The 19,531-nt window shown below is 31.9% G+C and overlaps 1 protein-coding gene across 2 annotated transcripts in view; it reads left to right on the forward strand.

Moving 5' to 3' along the window:
• The window catches only part of LOC127706095 (uncharacterized), a 29,070-nt gene extending 15,806 nt beyond the window's left edge, over nucleotides 1–13,264 (forward strand). Inside the window, exons 1-2 of one of the 2 annotated variants that reach the window (XR_007984205.1) lie at nucleotides 9,530–10,873; nucleotides 11,783–13,264. The gene's annotated coding sequence lies outside the window, so the exon portion shown is untranslated. Of the gene's footprint in view, nucleotides 1–9,529; nucleotides 10,874–11,782 lie in introns of those variants that run through there. The other variant, XR_007984207.1, reaches the window with a different exon arrangement.
• Nucleotides 13,265–19,531: the final 6,267 nt, after the last annotated feature.

A 19,531-nucleotide genomic window follows, 5' to 3' on the forward strand; every position in this document is an offset into this window, starting at 1 on the left:
ATTGTGGAAAATTGTCTTTAAAGGGCAATTTTTGGTCATAAAATTCTTTTTTGTAAATCTTACTTCGCTGAACATGTTTGCTGTTTACAGTTTATCTTTATCTTCAATAATATTCAAGATAATGACAAAAAACTGCAAAATTTCCTTAAAATTACCAATTTAGTGGCAGCAACCCAACAATGGGTTGTTCAGGTCGTCGGAAAATTTCAGGGCTGATAGATCTTGACCTATTGAACAGTTTTACCACTGTCAGATTTGCACTAAATGCTTTAGTTTTTGAGATATAAGCCAAAAACTGCATTTGACCCCTGTGTTGTATTTTAAGCCATGGCGGCCATGTTTGTTGATGGATCAAAACTTCGGATACAATCTATTAACTAGATACCTTAAGGAACATCAGTTGAAGTTTAGAAGTATTAGGCCCAGCAGTTTCAGGAGAAGATTTTTAAATGCAAGCAAACATGATGAACAAACTGTGAAAAATTGTCTTCAAAGAGCAATAACTCCTTAAGGGGTAAATTGACAATTTTGGTCATATTTACTTTTTTGTAGATCTTACTTTGCTGAACATTATTACTGTTACAGTTTATCTCTATCTATAATAATATTCAAGATAATAACCAAACACTGCAAAATTTTCTTAAAATTACCAATCTAGTGGCAGCAACCCAAAAATGGGTTGTTCGGTTCATCTGAAAATATTACAGCTGATAGATCTTGAGCTATTGAACAAATTTACCCCAAGTCAGATTTGCTCTAATTGCTTCAGTTTTTGAGATATAAGCCAAAAACTGCATTTGACCATGGCGGCCATGTTTGTCGATGGATCAAAACTTCGGATACAATTTATAAACTAAATACCCTAAGGAACATTCAGTTAAAGTTTGAAGTTATTTGGCCCAATTGTTTCAGAGGAGAAGATTCTTGAAGACGACGGACGACGACGGACGCCAAGTGATGGCATAAGCTCACATGGGGCCCTTCGGGCCCGGTGAGCTAAAAAGGTCATACAACATTTCAATATAACACGATCAATTTTAATCGTATGATTTTTTGTTAAAAGAGTCGCTGGCCCAACTTACGGTAAAGTTGATAAAAAAAGTTCAAGAAGGAAACATTTAGAATATATTTTAATGTAGACCACGTATATTCTAAATGTAATCGGTCAAGAAATTTTAAATAAAAGATGTGTTAGTGTTATTTGGCAATTGCTAGAAAAGCTTTTAATCTCACACATCTCTTATCAAGTTGAAATGATGCCGGCATTCCAAAGCATTAGTTTAAGTATTCCCTGGTGCTATAATATTTTTTTATGAATACGAGATGATGGGCATTAATCTATAAAAATAGACAGCAACCAAACATGGCAAAACAAAATCTAGAGGTAAATATACAATACACTATTTTCTATACCATATATCATTCTCTAAATCGCCTCGCGTCCAGAAATGTGTTTTGATAAGTTTATAAATGTATCAAAATTCTGTCTGAACACAAAATTCATATGAAGTACTAAAAATAATATATGGGTAAATACAACCATTAAAAAGGTTCTTGACTTGGTAGTGGCCCTTTCGAAATTTGATCTTAATGGGGATCTACAACAATTAAGGCAAACATTAGTCCCCGAGTGTATCATTCGCTCTTGAAGATTGCTGTTCTTTATCTTGAGCATATCCGTATGTTGCAAGGGAGAGAACCTGCCTATGCTGCTTTATGGACATGATTTTAATTTCGAAAAATTTAGAAGTTATGTTAAGAAGCAAAGTAATAACTCCATCAGACAAAATTGATTTTAATATGGTTTTTGCAGTTCTGTGTATGTCTCGTTTGGTCATGAATCTCCTCATATACATCATTAGATTTGAGTGTTCCGGATGATGGTTAATTTGAGAAAGCGTTTCCACAGGTACTTGTCTGAAAAATTACCTTTTACATGTACTTTATCAAAGTACGTGTACTTTATCAAAGTACATGTATATAGATATTTTGTTTTTTAGAGTATATAGGTAAATTTGTTTTATGAGACAAGTGCCTGTGAGCGTTTCGGACGCACCAAATTTAAAAAGTATCATTCTTATTATTTGCAATAATAGGGTGCAGTTAATCTTCATCGGAAAACCCATAACATGGCAAGATAATTTTGTTAAGCATTTCTACTACCAAGCAAACTTTTAATGGTGTTCCACAGCAGATGATGTTACAACCAAATTTATCAAATATCATTTTATAAAATAAAAAAAAATCCTTTTGATAAGTTAATACGGTACGGTCGAATACTGAGAAGAGAGATCATACATGTCAATTACAGCTAATTTTCCCCCAAAGGAAACATGTAACTTTCAATAGCTTTTATTTAAGTGGTTGTTAAAACGTGTTGAGCAACGATCTTCCCTTCAGTAGGTGTAGTAGGTACATGTATAAGGTACTTGAACTTGTGAATCTCAGTAAAGTTTTTAAGTATTTTTGGTCACTTTGCCAGCTGGTAAACAACCTAACCAGCATTTATTTGTTTTTCATCCTTGACATCGTTTTACTTAAAAAATGAAAATGGTACTTTATGTATTTACTACAATAATTATGATAATGGCCGTGAACCTTTTCATGATAATGTCGGTGTGTGATTTTAATCGCAACAGTGAATCAGATGTTGCATCATCATATTTGCTGTCTGTCTTCAGTATAATTTTCACTACTTGTTAACTTGGTGTTGTTTCAGCACAAAATGTTGTCTAAAATATCTCAGTTTTTTCAATGAAATTAAAATATTCTCGTGCTGAATTATCTGACGTGGTAAAGAAATATGTTGACAAACTAATAAACTAAGTAAACGTTGTTTTGATATAAGACAGCCTTATCCATAGCAGATTCTTGCGGTTCCCTGCTTACAAACTCGAACAATGTTAAACTAAATATCATAAATATGATAAGTAGATATGTATTGTGTAGGTATGTTCTATGTTAGGAACTTGAATGATATACAAATTTAGGAGTTTTACTTCAAATCTGTATCTCGTCCTGAACATACATGACATAATTGCCACTGGTCATTAAGCAAACAGTAATCAATCAATCAAGTATGTCTCTTGGCTTAATAGAATTATTGATAAAAGCTATAATTATGCTGTTGTTCAATCACTGCTGCGTTTTGTGTTTTTTGGGAAAACAACAATTATAGCTTAATTGCTTTTCCAGTATACTAGTTTTTATTGTTTATATAGCTATTACATATACGCCTTGACACTGATAAATAAAAGGTTGAGAATTAAAAACTATTTTTACCGCGCTATTTGTACACGTGCCTAAACTTCAGGAACCACTTCAGTAGTCGTCGAATGTCATATCTTATATTTTTTTCTTTATATGGGTATTGATGACAGTTATAGTTACTATTTTTTTCATAACTTTTATAGAATCCGACAATATAGAATTGACATTGTTAAATATGTCAATGTTGAAGACTATGATGTTTATTGGTTATTTTTGTCGTTGGGTTGCTGACTCATTAACGTATTCCCCACATCTCCTTTTAATAGAAAGTAAAATTACAAAAACACAGAACTCCAAGGAAAATTCAAATCGGAAAGAGAATAATGTTTATATTACTGTCAATGTCTATAGCACTGCTTAAGAAAGCAATTTTGACGATGATAGAAGCAAACCGGAACGCGAAATATGACGTATCCCGTTGAAAGAAGGGTGATTTCTAATTAGCTGAATTGTCATTCATGTAACTTAGGGAACGACGGGGAAATGTTCGTGGACAGTGCACGCGAATAGAGGTATAACGGCAGATGTTTAGTTCTTCAGCCTGAAGGCTGAACAGTAGCAGAACTAAAAACCACCTCCTTGAAAGTTGAATCAAAAGGGGAAAATAATTTAGATGCATACGGTCATTCATGTAAAATATAAGTTTAAAAGCTAATTAAGATACTTAAGGGGAGTACGGTCCTTCATGGGAAAATACAAGTTTGAAAGCTATACAAGATGATTTAGGGGAGTAAGGTACTTCATGTATAATATAAATTTGAAATATAAATAAGATATTTTGGGGAGGACGGTCCTTCATGTGATAATACAAGTTTGAAAGTTGTTCAAGATACTTTAGGGGAGTACGGTCCTTAATGTAAAATATAAGTTTGGCATTAAATTAATGTACGTTAAGGGAGCTGGTTTTTCAAGTGAAAAATAAGTTTGAATGCTATTCAAGATACTTAAGGGGAGTACGGTTCTTTATGTAAAATATAAGTTTGAAAGAGATTCAAGATACTTTAGTGGAGTACAGTCCTTATGTGTATAATATAAGTTTGAAATATAATTAATATACTTTAAAGGGAGTTCGGTTCTTTTGAGAAAATACAAGTTTGAAAGCTATTCAAGATTCGTTTGGGGAGTACTGTCCTTATGTGAAAATACAAGTTTGAAAGCTATTCAAAATACTATAGGGGAGTACGATCCTTCGTGTATTATATAAGTTTGAAATATAGTTAAGACACTTTAAGGGAGTATGGCCCTTCATGTGAAAATACAAGTTTGAAAGCTGTTCAAGATACTGTAAGGGAGTACAGACCTTCATTGAAAATATAAGTTTGAAATATAATTAATATACTTTATGGGAGAAAAGGCCTTCATGTGAAAATCTAGTTTGAAAGTTGTTCAAGATACTTAAGTGGAGTTCAGTCCTTCATGTGAAAAAACAAGTTCGACAGCTATTCGAGATTTAAATTTGTTTGGGGAGTATGGTCCGTATGTGAAATATAAGTTTGAAAGCCATTCAATATACTTTAGGGGAGTACAGTCTTTATGTGTATAATATAAGTTTGAAATATATTTATCATACTTTAGGGGAGTACGCTCCTTCGTGTAAAATGTAAGTTTGAATTATAATTAAGATACTTTCGTATTATTTGTATGTTAATCTTGTTTAATGTGGATTAAATGTAAAGTTACTAATACTTATAAAACCCTTGCTTGTTAGCTATTTCCATTTTACGAAAGAGCTGAGAGGTATGACAAAAAGCTTTGTGTAATATATAGAAAAGTTTCTTTCATGTAGTTGCCAAAAAGGTTTTGCCAGCTTCCCCTGTATTTGTTCCAATCAGAAGATAAAAATCTGAAATTTGTTTAAACCTACCTGTAGTCGATATGATATTCTCACACTAATGACATACTTTACTCAATTTTATATATTTCAAATAAATGAAAATATTATTCAGTGAATAAATCAGCGCTATTGATTTGATTTTTCTGTTTTACTGAAATAAAAACCTGTGCAGGAGGACCACACAGCTACCAAGAATGTAGACTATTATATTAGACATATCAATTTGTAACAAATCTTATTTTTTTCTGAAGAATATACAATAAGTTGTTAAATATTTTATATTGAGCAATCTCGTTATGTATTCACCAAAAGTCATATAAACTTGACGATTCCTTGTAAGTAAAGCAGAAGTGTGGTTATATCAATATGTGTGCTTGTAAATGGTAGCATAGTGGAAACAGGTGACACATTTTTGCATTTTTTGTGTCAAAGGTACAGTAAGCGACTCGTATGTGCTTAGCACCGCCCTACATTGCTACAATTGGTAGGATATGTTGGCAGAAAATCGTGTTCTGGTGGTCAATTTGAAAAAAAAAATCTAAAAATCTTCAAAATAACTTTTTTTCTTTCTTTAACGATGTTTTAAGAATTTTTGTAGATGTCGCAATCGGTTTTAAATATTGGTTGCAGATATAAAAGAAGAAGAAAATTTGACCAAAAACATGCAACATGATCTTTCATGGCAATTCCTGTAAATAATTTTCCTGTATTTAATATTTGATATACAGTTGTGTAAAAGGTAGTGGGCTTTAACTAGGTATTTAATCTAAATTATCAAATTTACCAAGCAGATGCACATTATGACAAATAACGTTTCATCAAAACAAACTTTTATCAACAATAGAGTAAATGGAAATTTATGTATCAACAACATATAATTTTTAGAATGAATTTGAAATTTGAATTATTTAAATTATGTGATGATTTAAGGAGAAATTTAAGAACTTTTTTTTTGCCAATTTTGTGTGCTTTCTGTACAAATATTCACCTATTTTGAAATGATTAATTCGGTAATATTTTAGAAAATAAAAGAGGTAAATGCATTTTTTTTTATTAACTTTTAGTAATAATTGAACGAGCCAAAGTTATATGCAAAATATTACTGAAACCTTTTGCATTGCCCATTTACTGTACTTTGACCTTAATCTCTTTCGCAATGTATTTTTTTAAAGCTGGAATTAAAGCTGGTAATGTTATGATATACAGTGCGAGCAGACAAATTAAAAATGGCGGATTCCGGCACTCTAAATTAGAAGAAAACATTTGAAATAGTTAATATTCGTAGAGAAATAAGTCGATGATATGGTTTTCAATGGAAACTGAAAGGAGTGGAACACGAGAAATTCACAAAAATTCACAAATTCTCCTCCTATTGCGCGGTTGCAAACGGGTTCCAATTCTCATTTTGGCCTCGAAACTGAACACATATTTTTCGTCATGATGATATTTTGCTTGTTAGAAATATGAAAATGGCCGTTGTTAAAAGGTTAATTAACTGAATGCAGAAAAGAGTTAAATTATAAAGAGAATACGTTTAGAAGGGTTTGAAAGTGACCGTAAGAGCCAGATGTTCACTTAAACGAGGTGACCGTTAAGGCAGGTTTGAATGTATTTATCTTTTTTTGCAACCTTTATTGTTCTTCAATACTAACACAGAGGGAAATATAGAGTAAATACACCTACTTTAACAGGTTCGTTTTCTAACTTTATGACGACGCCTTACCATGAACGGTATTCATTTTACTAGAACAGATCAGAGAAAGAAGTTTTCAATGTCCAAAGGTTACAAAGTATCTTGGAATGTATGGCGGAGACATTATTAAAAACATCATTCAGTAACTAACGTGTTTTAGAAGCAGAATCTTACTACACTTAATGTTCTAAAGTTCCTATTACCCTAAATGGATGTCTACTGAGTTATGTCTTCACCAAACGTAAGTCTCTAGGTTTCAGCTCTGAAGATTGTTATTTAGTAGATTCAAGGGGCGACAAAGAGTGGACTCCTCTTACTTTCTCCTTTAGATCTGCGAATTTGCGGTATCTAAACATTTCTTAAATGATCATTAACATAGACATAACCTTCTGGACTCGTGGTGAAAAAATCACCTTTTAAGATCTTTACATGAAGATGTGTTTCAAAACATTATTCTTGATGCGATACTGTCATCTCCATACATCCTTGTATGACAGGCAATGTCTTTCTGTCACAACTTGTAATAATTTGAAGTTTTGGAGTATTGTTTTTTTTTATCTTGGAGTATTTTTATGCATAGTTTCATTTGTCTTATCTATATCCAAAAGCTTTATATTAAAGTTAAGCCTAGGTTGAATATTAATATGATGCTTTTGAGATAAGTAGCAATTTTGACTCCTCTGAAGGGGTATACTCTTGGTATGGCTTTGCCAACATCATTCTAAATGAAATTGATTAAGATACTAAACAGATTCACAGAATACTGCAAAAGTTTAAAAGAGTAAACTATTAAAATATTATGTTCAACAAAATTATAAACAGCTCTATAAAAGATTATTCTACTCTAAACTAGAAAAATAGACGGAAAAGGTAAATTTATGGGGGGAATATTATTTAGCTACGCCAAATTTGATCTGTAGAAAACAAATCACTTGACTCTGAATTAATGAGCACACCTAAAAAGAAAAGGAGATGACATTTAATTATTTCCAGGAAAGAAAGGCTGGGTCGTAGTTGTAATTCATCAGAAGAAATTGTTTTCTTCTTGAATTTTAGAATTAACGAAGCAGAACGAAGAGAAATTTATTTTAACAAAATACAAAACTGTAACCTGATTTTATTGATCTATCGAAAAATGAAAAACAAAATTATATTTCAAACGCGTCAGCATTCTCTCGAGTAAATGAACTTTTTAAATTCAAACTACAGATAGGAAACTCTTGATATATTTAATTAACAGAATGCCTTTTTTGTTGTTGTTGTTTGCGGGGTGGGGATTGTATTTTATAATTTGCTTATTCAATTTGATGGCGATACAAATTTTAATTTGATATTCGAGGATTTCACAAGATTAAGATATGAATTAACAAATCGATACAGTAGCTAAGTTTTCATTCTGTACCTAGCTTTTGGTTACCTAACATCCAGTGGCAAATATTCCATGCATGTTCAGGACGAGAACAAATTAACAATAAATTCACTAGGTAGGTCCAGTAATAGAGGCCGTCTGGGATGAAGATCGGAGGAATCTGGACATCCACAGGAAAATGATGATATATTGGGTAAGGACAGAACGTTGGCCTTGCAACAGGCCACCTACGGACCCCTCAAAGAGTTGTTGCAAGGGTTCTTAACGTGCAAAGTGCGTTGCACTCTCTTTACACGAGGCATCAGATTTAACTTCCCCATACTGACCGGACGTGGTTGCGAACTTTTACATCCCGCACAGCCAAACGGACGCCCAACTTTGGCGAGGGTTTTACTGCCGGTCGGAGGAAGACCAATGGTGACCATATTTATATTCCCCTAGTCACCATTGGGGGTACCTAGATTTTAGGAAGGGAAGTTCGTTAGGGGTCGAAAACGGATTGTTGATTGTCTGTGAAAAATGGGTCACATACGTCATATAGATAGTACATTACTGAAGGCCGAAACATTAAGTTTGGTATAAACATTTTAATCAAGTTAGTGCCCAGGATTTCCGCAGTTCACATAACACACTATTGCAGTAATTGGGTGTTTCCTTTTCAAACCAGGCCTTCGTACTACTCTGTGTTCCTGAACTTTTTGGTTTAAAATAGATCCGAAAAAGTATCGAACAGCTTTCAAGTAGGTTTTATATTTATTGTATGAAGCAGGTTCAAAAGAGTATTCAATTCATTTTATGCTTATAATGTTTTTTGTTGTTTTATTACCATTATTTTTTAATTGAAAAGAAAGGATATAGTATATCAGATCATGATACAAAATCACAGCGTATACTTATGTACTTTGTCTATATGCCATTTTGTGTTTCTTTGTTGAAACAGTTATTTGTTAGAGATTAAGATTATATTACAACGTTGGCTGCTGTACCCCAATTTTTGACGTGTTTACCTATCATGTCTGTTTGTTTTGCTCACACATTGTTGTCAATATAATGGAATTCTATGCGACTGTCATACAAGTGAGAGGTTTAGCAAGCTTTAAAACCAGGTTTAGTCCACCATTTTCTACTTAAGGAAATGCCAGTACAAAGTCAGGAATATGACAGTTGTTTTCCATTCGTTAGATGTGTTTGAGCTTTTGATTCTGTCATTTTATAAAGGACTTTCCGTTTTGAATTTCCCTTGGAGTTCGTTTTTTTTTGTTATTTAACTTTTTACCAATAACAACGTCATCCAAAGGGACGATGATACCCTACTGATACTTTGAACATCAAACCTAGTTGGACTTATGACATGATTATTAGTTAACTTTGTCATGTAATTGGAATATATATATTTGCAAAAAACTGGCATTTCTTTATTCGTCATCTTGTAAAATATGCGTATCGTTTATCTGCCATCCAAAAAGGTTAATGACTTTCTTAAGTTATCTTGTTATATAAAACCCTGAGAAAAAATAAATATATATATCTTCTTATTTTTTATGTAACAATAATGCATCTTCTATAATACTTATTTTTTATCTGGCATTCATTAAGTAAAGAACTCTCTTAATTCCTTTATATAAACTTAAACAGAATAGAACATGACATCATCTGTGACATGAAACAAACAGCGAAACGTTTTGAAATATATATATTTCATCCATTTTCTCATATCGTTAAAGTTGTTGGAGTTTAGTCGATTAAATATTTCCAATAAAATTCAAAATGTTAAGACAAAAACTTTTGTCGATTTTGAATTTTTTTTCCCTAATTTATTCATGCAGATGTCAGGATTTAGAGAAGTATGTTGCTCCAATACTGGACAACAGAGGGGCACCACTGGTTGCAATAGTAGATACAAGTAACATTAGTTCACATATTGTCCGGTCAATAGAAATGCCATTGCGGGAGATAATCAACTCAACAGTAGAATGCAAAATAAACGAAAAACTAAAAGAAGACATAGTGTCAAGTCAAGTGTTGAGGAACGTAAATGATCACCTGGACACATTACAACAAAATATTGACAAACATATTGGAGATAACAGGGACAAATTTATTGACGTTAAACAGGACATTGCATCATTACGAATAGACACGGAAGCGTCCATTTCACATGAAATCCTTAAACAAAAGAAGAATTTTACTAATCTTGTCAATGCTCTGAACTAAGATCTCGAAGAAAAGATGAAGAATGTAACAAGCAACGTAATTATCATGCAGTCAGGAGTACAAAAAAGATTGACAAACACATTGAAGATAACCGGAACAAGAACCAATTTACCGTAGTTAAAGAGGACATTGCGACATTAAGGAAAGAAATGAAGGAAAAAATTACTCATGAAATTCTTGAAAACATGAAGAATTTTTCTATGGTTTTCAATAATGTGAACAAAGATCTGGATGAAAAAGTGAAGAATTTAAGGGAAACCATACTGTCTGTTGATAGTAATGTGTCAAATTTAGCAGAGCAACTGAAAAAAACATTCAAATAGATTGGATGCGCTCTATTCAAATATACAAGAATTAACTGTAAACACAAGGGCAATTCAGAGTGATATGAATAAAGTAAGGTCTACAGTTAACATCAATAATGGAAAGTTAGGAGGTCATGACTCAAGGCTGGACAATTTAAATTCTAAGGTCAACGACATTAACTCAAGAGGTAAGTTTACTAGGCAATATAAAATTGAAATTATATTATGATTCTTTATGAACTCTAATTTGCCGGCAGTTTTTTCGTATGTAGTGACATTAACCGTGACACCTTTCGTAAGCAATTCGACAATGGCACAGTGCAAGTGTGAAGGCAAAATTGTGGTGAAAAAAGTAAACAAACTTGGAAAGACGATAGTCTCAACCGATTACGAAAGAATCAAATTGATAAACCAAATAATTTTACAACTGGATGGCAAAGTTTAACTTATAAATAGGACCGCATAGAAAATATATATAAAAAAAAAAAATAAACATCGCTGTATTATCTCACTGATTTTCACGTTCTTCGTGATTTCGGTGATGATAGTTCAGTTGTTTGTTTATAAAAGTCACGATCGGTAAACTTCGGAACTAAAATCCGAAAGTTAATTAGCAGTCAAAGTTTTTGATCAACAATCACCGAATGAAATATCTTTTGTTGATCATACGTTATTGATTGTAAAAAATAATACACAGAATACTCAGTTCAGTATATATGCATGAATTGATTCAAACAATTTCATTAACATTATAGTAATTAATAATCATCAGGAATTCGTTTCATATGACTTTAACAATGACGAGTTTTAACCCCCTGCTAGTTCACATGAAAATCGATTGTTCTTATGTATAAAAGGTGGACTAGGTTAAAAGATGTACTTAATACAATAAGTAAAGTAAGAATTTGCATTGTTATTATTTGTAACATTAAAGTTTTAATAATGTAGCAAATGTAACACAAAATAATACAAAATATAACACAAAATGACACAAAATATAACACAATAGTCAATAATTATTAATGTATAAAGAATGGTTTTCTTAACCTGAATATTTGTAAAATGTCATTACTTCACTTTATTTTATCAAATTTCAGCTTTTCTGTCAGCATGGGTTCCTAGTTCAGAAACAATGACATCTAGTGAGGTCATACCATTCACGACTATAAAAGCACAACATGGCATTAGTAGCGTTTCGTCCATGACAAGCAGAGGAGAATTTACTTGCGAGAAAGCGGGATACTACCTCGTGTCTTTTTTTGTGACGTCGAAATCGTCAAAGGCACAGGCAAGTTTGTATAGGAATACTGCACAAATCGCTAAAACTACGAAAAGTGGTGATAGTCATTACGAATCACATGCTGCAATGACAATTACTCAACTTGATACGGGAGATATTCTATCTGTGAAAGCTAAAATTGATGACATGAATGTGTACAGCACATACGATACAGGATTCACCATTCTTCAGATATACTGACCGTTCTTGAGTTATGTCCCTTTATAAGGTTACATGCAAGCGAGGGTATCATCTGTCCCATAAACACATTCCCCATTTTTATTTTTTTTTTCACCATTTATCAATTGGTGGGGGAAGATGGATTATTCTTTTACCTTTTTCAGATTAACAAAAAAAACCTTTTTTTTATTAATTTTCATGAAAAGAATTTGTTTTGGAAATTCAATGGAAACAAACCTTTTTTTACCCCTCCGTTTTGAAACTTTTTTTTTTTCAGAAATGTATAATCAAACACCATATCTAAAAGAAAACCATACTCCCACATAAGATGACTGATTGGTGCCTTATAATCCCCAGAGCCATTTGTCGAAGAACTACGAATACTTTTTGAATTTGTATGAAAATGCAAGCATGTAAAATACTTCTCAAATCAATGGATATCTGAAATTCATTAAGATTTTTGTACAACTTCAAGATATATTACAAAGACTTGTATACAAATCAATCTCTTTTTCATTAATTTTTTGAACACTTTGGATACATTGCGTAGTAAAAATTGTCCACACAATTGTAGTTGTTTTTTTTTTTTTTTGCTTCCTTGCTTAAAATATGACATGAATCATACTTCAACTTTTATTCATGAAAAAAAAATTCTAATAAAAAATTGAAATTTCCACAGAAAATGTAAAACGCAACGCTAAACACCAAGCATTTACACAATGTGAACAGTCATTTGGGGTGTTAGAAAATGTATTTTTATGATTGTGTGTCTGCGCTAAATGTTAATAATTCATGTAGATATAATTTTTGAATGGCTTTTAACAGGTCAGGGCCACTAGATTTTGACGTCAGAATACATTTGCAAAGTAATTTCCCAAATACAAAATGTAAACATGGCCCTGAGAATTTGGCCAATCAACTCAATGAACCACAATACAATGTGGACTACTACGAGTTTACTATCACCCAATAACACGTGGAATTGTTTAAAAAGTGTCATTTTGTATTTTTTTCTATGAATCTCATATTTGATTTTTTTGTCCATCTACTGTAATACATGTAATTTATATAACATAATCTTCAATGTGCATGCTCATATATTAAAAGTATTGTTCACAAGCTTCAGAATTCGACTTTTCATTTCGACTCGTCAAAGTAGGAAAGAATATGTGTTGTCTATTGTTATGCACTGTACCTGTGCATTCATTCCACGTGAAATTAATAATGAAGTGTCATTGAGTAAATTCCGTTGAGCTCTTTAAAACTAATAAAAGTACTAATGGTTTACATGATACTATTTACTTATGGAATTTTCGTATCCTGTATATCTTACAGCTTATGTCTACCCAAACACAATGTTCTTTCATAATGCGCAGAGAATTTATATAAAACTTGATATCAAGCAAAACTGGCTACAAAGCACAATTAAAATTAGTCGAATTCAGTATTTTCAATAATTTATTGTATAGATAGCCATTAGACTGGGACACCTGTTTATTGTAAAAGACTTAATGCTGCATTCTAGTTGTCATTTGGTTATTTTTGTTGTTTAGTTGCTGTCGCATTGAAAATATATCCCACACCTCCTTCAAAGTTGAAAACTTTAAAATTACATCATACACTCGTATACGTATATAAATAGCAAAAGTAAAGGAAAATTACAGCGCACAATAGGAAAATAAATAGTTACTTATATGTTATATAAGTTCTGTTTATACATAGTTTGATTTCCATTACGCTCAGTAGTCATTATTTTAGGATTTTCCCAGGATTGTTTGTTTTCTTTACTATTGAAAAGAAACAGATTTATTATCATATCTTAATCAGCTACATGTGAGTTTATCAGGTGTTCTTAGCAGGGTGGTATAATTACATCAGTTCCATAACAAATATACATGTTTTGTTAATTAGCGACCACTTATGGCATCTGGCTTTCCTTTATCCTTTGTTTGTTTGCACATAAACTTGGGTGTAGTTTAGCTCCTCCCATTTAGGAATATATCCCATTAAGTAGTTGTATATTGAAAACCAGTACATGCTGCCTTTAGTTTCCAATTTTTTCAATGCAGATTAAGCAGTTAAAAGAATAATTTTTGCTCAAAAAGTGGCTAAGCTAAAAACTTCTTAATGTTTCAGTGATTTGGATTAATACTTTACCAAAGCAGGTTATACAGATTTTTGAACTATTTAATTTTGATTCAGACTTAATACACATTTATTTTGGAATAACTAATATCAAAATGTCTGGCAAATGGAAAGGTGTGTGTAGGAGGAGTAATAAGGATTTCTCCTTATGAGAACCATTGGTCTATAATAATCCATTTAACTGGAATATTACAAGCTGAAAGACAAAAAAGGAATTAGGACATCTTATCAAATGTCAAAACAAGTGTTAAAGCAATTTTATATAGGATAGTAATGAAGCAGTAACATATTTTGTATATATTACTTCTAAACTTTTTCACTTTTGGATTATGAATTACCCCTACAAAGCTGAATATTTAATGTTGGCGATATTTGTGTTGTGCATAATTTTACATTTTTAATGTTATCTGAATTTTGGACGACTAAAATAAACTGCGACTTTATTAGAGAGTGAATTATATTTGATATAGCCGATTTTAACAGCATCAGATCCATGTGTTTGTTGTGATCATGCAGAGATATTTCCATCCATGTTTATGAACTGGATTTACCTACAAATGTTCTAGGCAAGTATCTTTTTACTACATGTACAATTGGGTGAGCAACCCAATCAGAGATAATAGGTTAATGTGACAATGAATGGATTCAACAGCAAAACTGTGTACGCATACATCACCAACATACAAATCTGACTAAAAACTCAAACATTTACATACAAATAAATCTACATAGTTGCCAACAAGATTTTGTTTTTGTTTTTTTGTAGTTGATAGTAAATTTGACAAAGACAGCAACAAAAAGTGTTTGTAGTTGATAGTACATACAGCATATAGTTTACACTTTCTCAATAAAGTACAAATCAAGTAAAATATAAGACAACAGTATCAAGTGAAAACAACACTTTAAAAACCTATTGCATCATAATTGCACCTCTTGACCCACCTGCAACAGGAACCGCTAAAACCCTGGATAGCTGATGAACAAATACTGAGTCACGTCATGAATCATATAACCAAAGGAAGATAATAGCACAAAGACTAATAAAGGAAAAACTGTAAAGTAATTAAAAGATACACAACGTCAGTACCTATAGAAGCTATAACTCAAGACCTCCTTGTATTATTTATGAAGTAGACACTGAATATTTATGCACTGGTATTCACACAAGCTAATTTGGTTATTGACAATAGCTTATATATGTCAGATATTGTATTCATTTCTTCATCTTCATGTGATAATTTTGATTTATTTCTTTAGTATAATATCTATATTTTATAACATACACTCCACTTACTGCCAAATTAATTTCATGATCTATTTACCATATATTTCCTTGCATTATGTACAAAGAGAAACAATTATGTTGTTACAGTTATATGACATCTCCATAATTGAAGTCATTCGAAATTGTTTTTTTTTGTAAACACAATTGGTAAATGGAGTATTTAGATTGATTGATTGATTTGTGGTTACTTTACGCCGCCTCAGCACTTAAAGGCGATATCACGTCGATAAATGAATTAAGAACAAATAACTTGTGAACATATAAGTATAAACATTTAATCTAAATGTTAATAATTCTAGAATACTGTGATATGGGTTAAATCGTTACTATGCTAGCTTTACAGATAGATACTGACATAACAAACAATTTTATATTTTATAACAGCATTTGATATATTGTGAAAAAAGACACCTTTCTTCATTTTTTTTATTTGCATATTTATACACTGAGGGAAACAAGACATTGCACCTCCTGTATGCACATTGGGAACATCAGATGGCCAATCACAAGCATTGGACTCTACCAGTTTGACGTGCTTCTTTTTCTGCATAGCTATGACAACAGCTCGACTATATTATTTAATGCTTTCAGTTGGATCAACATCTTCACAGCTTTATTGTTAAGCTTTATATGTATCATTGCTGCTCAGTCATATATACATTATACACTTGAACATTGATGGTATTCATATCATGTTATAAACTGTTCAATACACTTGGATAATGACAGAGAATTCAGTACCAAGCAGTTCAGATCTCCAGGGTACATACCCAAGACACTTTAATGTTAAATCTCAGTGCTCTAGATGTTTTACTGTTATGTAATGGGATGTTTTAAACCTGGACTAATTAAACTAGATTAACTAAATTTGGATCAAAGGGACTAATACTTATAGTTGTGGATTCAACTTCATCTGTAGTAAATGCATAATGTTCAGCAACTAGTCATATTAATCAGAGTTCATGTTCCCATGTTTTAAACAGGATACATTATCCATATTCAACCATACAAACATTAGATACTAGAGCCTCCTCATTTCACCATGCACCTCTGGAAAGACATATTTCACAAACCAGACCCAGTGCAGCATAACTTTCAATGAAGTGCCAATGCAGCTTAGTTGTAATGTGGTCCTAAATCAGCAATTGATGATCTTTGGAACAGTAACATGATAATATGAACTGTTTATGAGACTGGGTTCAGAAATTTAAGACCTTTATGTTATTGAATGGATTATAATTACTAGTTTACCAGCTGTTTCTGAGGATTTTATAATATTGCTTTAAATTCTGAGTTTGTATACTCTACCATTGATTTGTATTTATGTAGAATAAGGTAAAGGTATCTGCAAGGTAATAAAAATTATCCTTTGCTGTCAGAAAGTAATACACCGTAATTAGGCTTGAACATGTTTTAAATTCTGTAAATATACTGCAAAAACCAAGATATATCAGATTACCATAATTTTGATTTTAGAGAAAATGGTAAAAAAGTTTTTTTTTTCAAAGTTTACTGATTTAATGTTTAGAACTGCATGCTTTGTAGCTTTTTTTTTATAGATGTGGCAAGTTTACATTTTCAAGGCCTCATATACATTTGATCCAGCTGTAGATCTATGCATTATAGAAGCTGCATTTTACTCCGAATTAAAAAAATATCAAAAACTGTTCTGTTTAGAAAGGGCATAAGCATTCAGCTACATATATTATGGCTTAATTAAATTAATACTTATTTGCCCATACAAGATTTTATTAGAATTTATACAGTAATGTAGGAAATTACTCCTATCCATCCTACTGACCCACTTTTTTTAACCATTGATAAGAAATTTTAAAAAGACAATATTTGCTTATATGTTACTCAGATCATAGCTTTAGAATAGGGACAGCTTCTAGAGCTGGAAAGACAAATACAAGATCAAGCTGGTCTTCAGATATTTACAGTAGATGTATTTAGTAACACCAGTATCTATAAAATCTTTTCAAATTAGGTTGGGTAGCTTTAAGAAAATGCTATTTCTCAAGTTCTTCATATATATAAAAATAAGAAGAAATATGCATGAATGTTTTCAAAGTAGTTTCAGTATTGTTCTGTGACTAAAGTTTATTTTTATGTGTTATCATTATGTGATTATTCTTTCTTAGCTTTTCTTTTATTTTTTGTGTGTATTTTATTTTTATTTTTTTCTCATGGCTTTATTGAAGGTATCCCCTTACATCACAAATCCTTGGGGACACTCAGCTGTTACCATCTGTGTTATGGACATTTATAAAATGTTATCACTGGTTGTTTCAAAAATTTCACTCATCCCCAAAGAATTTCTGGGGATAAACTGTCAACTTTCATACAAATTCATTCCATCACCAATTCAACATCAACACTACTTGGCTTCCTCATAGCCACATACTAGGCTTCCAAATAGCCTCATAGGCTTCCTCAGACATAGCCTCATATACTTTCTGATAGCCTCATAGGCTTCCTGATAGCCTCATGTGCTTCCTGATAGCCTCACGCATTTATTTGGAACCATAGTTCCAATTGGATTGGTGTGATGTCAAGCCATGGGTCTTTGCTTTGCTACTTTACTGTACGCACATAGGCTCTGAGCTTAGGCATGGAGCAAAAATTTTAATTTTAGTGGAGTAGATTCCCCAAGGGCCAAAATTAAGTGATGAATATAAAATAATAAAAGTTATAGTTCATTTATGATTTATGTTTCATTCGAACCCGGATACAACTGGCACTGCTACGCAATACATGTATTTACACAGAAGTTTATTTATAATGGGATATAGCAGGATTTTGAATTATGTTGATTGTTGGTATGAGTACTAAATGCTTAATTTTACATATCATGAGTTCAAATGGAGAGTTCTGAAGCAAATCAGGATAATTAAAATGTTGCGTAAATTAATTGTCTTAAGAACTCATTATGTGTGACTTTGAGGATTTTGTTCATTGGGCACATATTTCGGCAAGTTAGACTTACTCAGACAGGTTTTTCATGTCAGGTCAAAAGATTTTTGCAAGGAGGTAACTGTTTTGCTGGATGTTTACTCAGGCGTTATATACTTTTCATCATTACAAAACACACATCCACTGACCAAAGTAGAAATATGTACAGTATAAACAACAGACACTTAAATATAAAGTACAACATTACAACAAATAATGAATGGACCTTTAGTATATCTACAATCCAGAATCGGGACTCTAGTCAAACATGGAACAAATAACAGTTAAAAATAATCAGGACCATTTCTGAGGACTTTGTATAAATAGTTACTTATATGTTATATAAGTTATGTTTATACATAGTTTGATTTCCATTACGCTCAGTAGTCATTATTTTAGGATTTTCCCAGGATTTTTTGTTTTCTTTACTATTGAGAAGAAACAGATTTATTATCATATCTTAATCAGCTACATGTGAGTTTATCAGGTGTTCTTAGCAGGGTGGTTTAATAACATCAGTTCCATAACAAATATACATGTTATGTTAATTATTAACCACTTGTGGCATCTGGCTTTCCTTTATCCTTTGTTTGTTTGCACATAAACTTGGGTGTAGTTTAGCTCCTTCCATTTAGGAATATATTCCATTAAGTAGTTGTATATTGAAAACAATAACATGCTGCCTTTAGTGTCCAGTTTTTTCAATGCAGATTAAGCAGTTAAAAGAATAATTTTTGCTCAAAAAGTGGCTGAGCTAAAAACTTGCCAACCACCAACCCCAACCTTACACCTTCAATATTGCCATGACAGGGGAGTCAATCTCAGTACAGTTTATATAAGATTCTTATTGATTTTTCTGTATATGTATATGTTACAAAATTGCTTAAAAATTTCATTCCAACACCATTTCATATCAGTAGATCTCAGCAACCAGTAGTGCATGTTGGATTGGTGTGATGTCAAGCCAGGGGTCTATACTTTGCTACTTTTCAGTACGCACAT

The sequence above is a fragment of the Mytilus californianus genome, unplaced genomic scaffold (genome assembly GCF_021869535.1).
Source record: "Mytilus californianus isolate M0D057914Y unplaced genomic scaffold, xbMytCali1.0.p SCAF_6, whole genome shotgun sequence".
Taxonomy (NCBI): domain Eukaryota; kingdom Metazoa; phylum Mollusca; class Bivalvia; order Mytilida; family Mytilidae; genus Mytilus; species Mytilus californianus.